At 39.6% G+C, this 8524-nt stretch overlaps 1 long non-coding RNA gene across 9 annotated transcripts in view; it reads right to left on the bottom strand.

Moving 5' to 3' along the window:
* Positions 1-8524, bottom strand: part of LOC115515738 — an 80020-nt gene that overhangs the window by 55218 nt on the left and 16278 nt on the right. The gene's annotated exons all lie outside the window — the stretch shown is intronic.

Below are 8524 nucleotides of genomic sequence, written 5' to 3'. Positions count from 1 at the left end.
AAGAATGCACTTTAGACATATTTGGGAATTCAAACTTTCAAAATAAAGATGTCAGTGACTGGCCAATACTAAAACCATTTTAGGAAGTTGTTTTGAATTCTGTATGTATATATCCACTTTCTGACATTTAGATATGCCAAAAGAATTGAAATAAAAAACTGAGAAACAGAAACAAAGTTGTGGGACATTTACCACATACTCCCAAGCACTAGAAGTTTCTAATGTTTATCCATTCTGAGAGAGACTGCATGAACAGAGGTGGGGAGGGGGGATTCCAAACAGGCTCTGAGTTGTAAGCCAGACCTGGGGCTCAATCCTACTAACCATGAGACCATGACCTGAGCCAAAATCTCAAGTCAGACCCTCGGTTAGCTGCCTGAGTCACCCAGGCGCTACCTGTTTTAAAGCACACAAAGGAACAGCTTCAAAGGGGGGCGGGGGGGGGGGATGTATTTCTCCTGCTCAAGGACCCATTTCTCTCTAGCAACACAACTTTGAAGAGGGAACTCCCTGACTGGGGAGAGGGAAAAGGGAACAGACAGACAAAAATATCAAAGGACACTGAAGGAACATTCCTTGCTGACTGCTTTGGGATTTCAGCAGGAGGTTTGCACATGGACCTCTGGGAGTACCCTCATTCCAGGATCTCCCTACCCGTCTGTAGGCAATCACAAAATCCAGTGCTAAGCTTATACTTCCCCTCACCCCTACCAGATTCTACATTGGCTTTTTTTTACATGCACTCCTGAGTGCAGCCCCAGAACCAGCTCAGGTTAAGAAGAAACCAAAAACTTGAGCTATTGCACCACCTTCTGGGAAACAAAAGAAAGGTCTGTAATTGCCAATCTTACAACTGTAACAAAATAAACAACAAAGAAAAGTGTGTGCAATTTCAAATGCAATACTATGGTACTGCACACACACAAAATTCTCCAGCAACACAAAGGTGCAAAATGTTGTGATTTAACAAATAATTCAAAATAGTTGTTACAAAGATTTGATGAGCTTACAAGAAAATGGGAATATGCTTCAATTTAGGAATAAAATTATTAAACATTAGATGTTTTTTTACAAAGGAGTTTGAAATTTTTAAAAAGTCCCACACAATTTCTGGAGCTGACAAATTCAACGAGTAAGATGAAGAAATGCATTAGGCAGCTTAGGGAATAGGGCAGATCAGATGGAAGAAAGAATTACTGACCTGAAAGATAGAAATTTAGAAATGACTCAGGAGAACTAAGATTTTCAAAATGAAGAAACCCTACAAGAACTATCATATATGATGAGAAAAACAAATGTAAGAATAACTGGTCCACCAAGAGGAGTAGAAAGGGAAAAGGGAGCAGAGAGTATATTTAGAGAAATAGTAACAGAATTTCTCAAACCTGGGGAAGGAACTGGGCAAGTCCAAAAAGCTAACAGAACACTCTATTATCTCAATGCAATAAGATGCTCTCCTAGACATTATATTGAACCTGTTAAGTCTTAAAGGCAGCCAGGGAAAAATGAAGGTAACCTACAAAGGAACCTCCATTACCCTATCAGATTTCACAGCACACATTGTACAGACCAGGAGGGTATGGAATAACCTATTCAAAATGCTGAAAAATAAAAGCTGCTCGCCCAGAACGCTGTATCTGGCAGATATGCTTCAGATATGAAGGAGAAATAAAGGCTTTCCCTGACAAAAACTGAGAGAGTTTAGCACCATTACACCTGCCTTTCAAGAAATGCTGGAAGGAATTCTCCAAGCTGAGATGGAAAGACGCTAATTAGTGACATAAAAGCAAATGAAATTGCACTATACTCTAGTCAAAGGTGAAAAAACAGAATTGGAAAACTGTATTAGAATGATAGGTTAACCACTTAATTACAAAGGCTTAACAAAAAAAAAAACAATAAAAAAAAACTACAACCACTAGAATTCCTCAAAGAATATACAGCAAAAAAGGTAAACTGACATCAAAAATATAAAGGGAGGAGTAAAAAGGTGGAAACTTTATATGGACATATGGTGCTATCAGCATAAAAAGGACTCCTTGGATGTTTTATGTAAGCCACAAGGTAACGACAAAGCAAAAATCTAGAATAGAGTCACAAAACAAAAAAAAAAAAAAAAAAGGGAAACTGAACAAATCACCATGGAAAGCCACCATGTTATGAAGGTAAAAAGAAAGGCAGGGAAAAAGGAACAGGAGATACCAAACAACCAGAAGGCTAAATAGAAGATGGCAGTAGTAAGTCCTTAAGATCAATAATCGCTCAGTATTAATGGACTGAATTCATCAATCAAAGGCACACTAGCTTGATTAAAAACAAGACCCAACCATATGCTGCCTATAGGAAGCTCATTTCAACTTAAAAAAATTTTTTTTAAATGTTTATTTAATTTTGAAAGAGACAGCACGAGTGGGGAGGAAGACACAGAGCCTGACACAGGGCTCAAACCCACATACTGTGAGATCATGACCTGAGCTGAAGTTGGATGCTCAACTGACTGAGCCACCCAGGCGCCCCACTCATTTCAACTTTACAGACACACAGAGGCTCCAAATGAAAACAGGAATAGCTAGCTATACTTAGACCAGACAAAACAGATATGTAGCCTACAAACAATAAAAAGAGACAGAGAAGATCATTTTATGATAAAAGGGTTAATACATCAGGAAGATCTCACAATAGTAACTATATACACACCCAACACTGAGTCACCAAAATCTATTAAGCAAATACTAACAGATGTAAAGGAAGAAATAGACAACAATACTAGAGGACTTTGGTACCCCACTGTCAGCAATAAATAAACCATCCAGACAGAAAATTGACAAGGAAATAAAACAACTATACTCTTAAACAAAAATAACAGATGTATACAGAACATTCTATCCAACAGGGGCAGAACACGTATTCCTTTTGAGTGCACATGGAATGTTTTCCACATAACGGGGCACAAAACAAGTCTCAGCAAATTTAAGAAGACTGAAACCACTTAAATTATCTTTTCTGACCACTATGGTATGAAACTAGGAATCGACAACAAAAGGAGACTGGAAGGAAGATTTACAAATATGTGAAACTAACAACATGCTCTGAACAACCCAACTGATCAAAGAAGAAATCAAAAGGGAAATAAAAATTACCTTGGAACAAGGGAAAATGGAAATAGAGCATATCAAATCTCACGGGATGTAATAAAAGCAGATCTGAGAGGAAAGTTTATAGCAATAAATGCATATGTTACGGAATCAGAAAAACCACAAATAAACTTTTCCCCCAAAGAACTCGGAAAAACGAACTCAAAGTTATCAGAAGGAAGGAAATCATAAATATCAGAGTGTAAATAAATAAAACAGAGACCAGAAAAACAACAGAAAGGATCAACAAAACTAAAAGCTGGTTCTTTGAAAAGGTAAACAAAATTGACAGACCTTTAGCCAGAATAAGAAAAAAAAAAAGATTCAAATAAGAAATGAAAAAGGACACATTACAACTGATACTACACATAGGACCAGAAGAGACTACAATGAACAACTGTTATGTCAATTACCCTAGAAGAAATGGATAAATTTCAAGAAACACACAACCCACCACCCCTGAGTCAGAAAGAAATAGACTATCTTAAAAGATGAATAATGGGCAAAGGGATTGAATCAGTAACCAAAACTTCACAACATAGAAAACCCCAGGACCAGATGGTTTCACAGGCAAGTTCTACCAAACCTTCAAAGAATAATTAACAGCAATCTTTTTCAAACTCTTGCAAACAATTGAGGAGGCAGAGATACTTCCAGACTCATTCAACAAGGCCAGATACCGAAGTGAGATAAGGACACCACAAGAAAACTGAAGATCGGTATCCCTGATGAATATAAATGCAAACATTCTCAACAAAATATTAGCAAACTGAATTCAAGAACACATAAAAAGAGTTATACACCACGTCCAAGTGCGATTTATCTCTGTGATGCAATACACACCAATCACTAAGCGTGGTTTATCACATTAACACAATGAAAGATAAAAATCACATGATCATCTTAATAGATGCAGAAAAACCATTTGACAAAATACAACATGCTTTCATGATAAAAACCCTTGGTACATGGGATATAGAAGGAACATACTAAGGGCTATATACATCAAACCTACAGATAATACACTCAACACAGAAAGAAAAATAATGAAAGCTTTTCCTCTCAGATCAGAAACAAGACTAGAATCTCTACTCTCAACACTCTTTTATTTTTAAAAATTTTTAAAAACATTTTTACTTATTTTTGAGAGGCAGAGACAGAGCACAAGCAGGGGAGGGGCAGAGAGAGAGGGAAACACAGAATCTGAAGCGGGCTCCAGGCTCTGAGCAGTCAGCACAGAGCCAGAGGCAAGGCTCGAACCCACCAACTGTGAGATCATGACCTGAGCCAAAGTCAGACGCTTAACTGAGCCACCCAGGCGCCCCTAGAATGTCTACTCTCAACACTCTTTTCTAATGCAGTACTGGAAGTCCTAGCAATTAGGCTAGAAAAAGAACTAAAATCCATCCAAATTGTGAAGAAAGAAGTAAAACTGTCACTATTTTTATTTTTTTATGATTTTTTATTATTTATTTTGGAGAGACACAGAGCGTGAGTGGGGGAGGGGCGGAGGGGGAGACACAGAACCTGAAACAGGCTCCAGGCTCTGAGCTGTCAGCACAGAGCCCAATGTGGGGCTCAAACTCAAGATGGCGAGATCATGACCTGGGCCGAAGTCGGACACTTAACCGACTGAGCCACCCAGTCACTAATTTTAAATGATATGATTCTGTATATTGAAAATCCCAAGACTCAACCAAAAAACTGTTGGAGCTAATCAATTATTTCAATAACGTTGCAGAACACAAAACTAGCATACCAAAATCAGTTTCATTTCTATACACTATGTGGGAAACATCTGGACAAAAAAATAAACTTCCTGAGAAAATTTTGGGAAGGTAGCAGAGTGGGAGGATCCTGAGCTCACCCTGTCCCACGGACACACTGAAACAACAGCTACATCTATACGACCAATTCTGAAAATGACCTGAAGACTGACAGAACAGACCTTCCACAGCTAATCATAAACAAGTGCAGGGGGTGGAGACATGGCTGGGAACCAGCCTCCTGGTGTAACTAGACACAAACAGGAGGGACATCACAAGCATGGAGAAGAGGATCCCACACCAGGCACCCCTGGCACTGGGGACCCAGAATGGGGAAGAGGAGTCCTTATGACCTCTGATTTTGGAAACCAATGGGCCTTCCTCCCAGGAGCTTTAAAATTCAGGAGACAGGTGACAGGAAACAGTCACAGCCCTTAAAGTGCCAATACACTAAATAACTCGGCTAGAGACACAGCACAAAACCAGCAGTCTGAAAAGCCCCTGGGGTTTACACGAAGGAGATAAACTGACTAAATTTAGAAGGTGTGTTGAAGAGGCAGGGATCTGCAGGAAGGAGAGTTCTCCAGGGACAAAAGTGCTGGTGGCCACCATTTCTCTTCTTCTTCAGCTTACATAGCTGATACTTGCAGGAGCCAGCGCTAAACTCTCCATCTACTTTGCCAGCATTGCATGCCCCACCCTGGCGTTCTCCTGCAGACCTGCCCAAATGCAACTCCCTGCCTCACAGGAGTCACTCCAAAGTGACTTCTGCCCCGAGGCATGGTGGGAATAAGCCCACACACCAACGTGCCCACAGTTCCTGCAGCTGAGCCTCTTAGCTGACTGTGGACGGAGCAAGCCCTACAGCTGTGGCAGAGGCTAAGTCCAGACAGCTGGACCGACTGCCGGCCCTGTCCACTAATGAAACCCACTGCTGCTTCAGAGGCCTGTCAACAGTGGGGGAGTAAACTCCCCAGATACCCACAGCAGGCAAAGCAGGTAAGTGCAACTAGCGGGGCTGAGGGTGATCACAGCTTAGCCCCAACAAGAAGGCACACACAGCCCACAAAGACATATCCTCTTTGGTTCTGGTGACCAGGGGTGTCTGCACTACAGGGCACCACAGGACCGCTTCTACACAAGGCCACTATTTTCAAGCCAGGAGATATTCCTGACCGACCAATACATAAAAAAAAAAAAAAACAGCTAGGCAAAATGAGGAGACAGGGGAATACATACCAAAGAGTAAGACAAACCACAGAAGAAGAGCTAAATGAAATACACATAATATGCTTTATAAAAAAATCAAAATAATGGTCATAAAGATGCTCACTGGACCTGACAAAAGGCATCTGTGACATCGTCAAGTATAATAGCATTCACATTACAGACTGCCAGAAGGAGAAGAGAGAGAGTGAAGGCAGAAAACTCATTTGAAGAAACAACAGCTGAAAACTTCCCCGCTCTGGGGAAGGAAACAAACATCTAGGTCCAGGAAGCAAAAGAGAGTCCCTAACAAGGTGAACCCCAATACGCAGCCAAGAATACTTTACCAGCAAGGATGTCATTCAGAATAAGAGAGATAAAGAGTTTCTCAAAGAAAAACTAAAGGAGTTCATGACTACTAAACCAGCCCTGCAAGAAATATTAAGGGGGACTCTGTGAGTGGGGGAAAAAACCCAAAAGGAACAAAGACTAGAACAGAGAACATTACCAGAAACACCGACTTTATAGGTAACACAATGGCACTAACCTCGTATCTTTCAATAATCACCCTGAATGTAAATGGACTAAATGCTCCAATCAAAAGACAAGACATAGGGTATCAGAATGGATAACAAAACAAGACCCATCTATATGCTATCTACAGGAGACTCATTTTAGACCTAAAGACATAGGCAGATTGAAAGTGAAGGGATGGAGAACCATCTATCATGCTAATGGATGCCAAAAGAAGTTGGAGCAGCCATACTTATGTTAGACAAAGTAGATTTTAAACCAAAGACTGAAACAAGAGATAAAGAAGGGCACTGCATCATAATTAAAGAGTCTATCCATCAAGAAGATCTAACAATCATAAATATTTATGCCCTCAACTTGAAAGCATCCAAATATATAAATCAATCACAAACATAAAGAAACTCACGGACAATAATACAGTAGTATTACAGACACTCATACAGTACTAACACAGAACGTTCACAACACACTCACAGAAATGGACAGATCATCTAAGCAGAAAGTCAACAAGGAAACAATGGCTTTGAATGACACACTGGACCAGATGGGGACTTAACAGATATATTCAGAACAATGCATCCTAAAGCATCAGAATACACATTCTTTTTGAGTGCACATGGAGCATTCTCCAGAACAGATCACATACTGGGTCACAAATCAGCCCTCAACAAGTACAAAAAGACTGAGATTATATCATGCTTATTTTCAGATCACAACGCTATGAAACTTGAAGTGAACTCCAAGGGAAGATTCGGAGAGACCACAAATACTTGGAGATTAAAGAACATCCTAATAACCAGGAAATTAATGAGGAAATAAAAAAGTTCATGGAAGCAAATGAAAATGAAAACTTAATAGTCCAAAACCTTTGGGACACAGCAAAGGCAGTCCTAAGAGGGAAGCGTATTGCAACACAGGCCTACCTCAAAAAGCAAGGAAGGTCTCAAATATACAACCTAACCTTACACCTAAAGGAGCTAGAAAAGGAACAGCAAATAAAGCCTAAAGCCAGCAGAAGAAGGGCAATAACAGAGATTAGAGCAGAAATAAATGATACAGAAACAAACAAAAAAACCCCAGTGGAACAGATCAACAAAACTATGAGCTGGTTCTTTGAAAGGATAAAATTGATAAGCCCCTAGCTAGACCTATCCAAAGGAAAAGAGAAAGGACCCAAATAAAATCATGAATGAAGGAAGAGAGATCACAACCAACACCACAGAAATACAGGCAATTATAAGAGAATATTATGAAAAATTATATGCCAACAAACTGTGCAATCTTGAAGAAATGGATAAATTCCTAGAAACATACAAACTATGAAACTGAAACAGGAAGAAACAGAAAATTTAAACAGACCCATAACCAACAAAGAAATTCAAAAGTAATCAAAAATCTCCCAACAAACAAAAGTCCAGGACCAGATGGCTTCCAGGAGAATTCTACCAGACATTTAAATAAGAGTTAACACCTATTCTTCTCAAACTGTCCCACAAAACAAAAATGGAAGGAAAACTTCAAACTCATTCTATGAGGCCAGCATTACCTTGATTCCAAAACCAAAGACCCCACTAAAAAGGAGAATTACAGGCCAATATCCCCGATGAACACGGATACAAACATTCTCATCAAGGCACTATGAAATCGAATTCAACAGTACATTAAAAGAATTATTCACCACAATCAAGTAGGATTTATTCGTGGGCTGCAGGGTTGGTTCCATATCTGAAAATCAATTAATGTGATACACCACATTAATAAATGAAAGGATTAAAAACCATATGATCCTCGCAATAGATGCAGAAAAAGCAATTGACAAAATACAGTATCCATTCTTGACAAAAACCCTAACAAAGCAGGGATAGACAGAACATACCCCAACAC

The sequence above is a fragment of the Lynx canadensis genome, chromosome B3 (genome assembly GCF_007474595.2).
Source record: "Lynx canadensis isolate LIC74 chromosome B3, mLynCan4.pri.v2, whole genome shotgun sequence".
Classification (NCBI taxonomy): domain Eukaryota; kingdom Metazoa; phylum Chordata; class Mammalia; order Carnivora; family Felidae; genus Lynx; species Lynx canadensis.
This window is presented reverse-complemented; position numbering and strand designations above follow the sequence as displayed.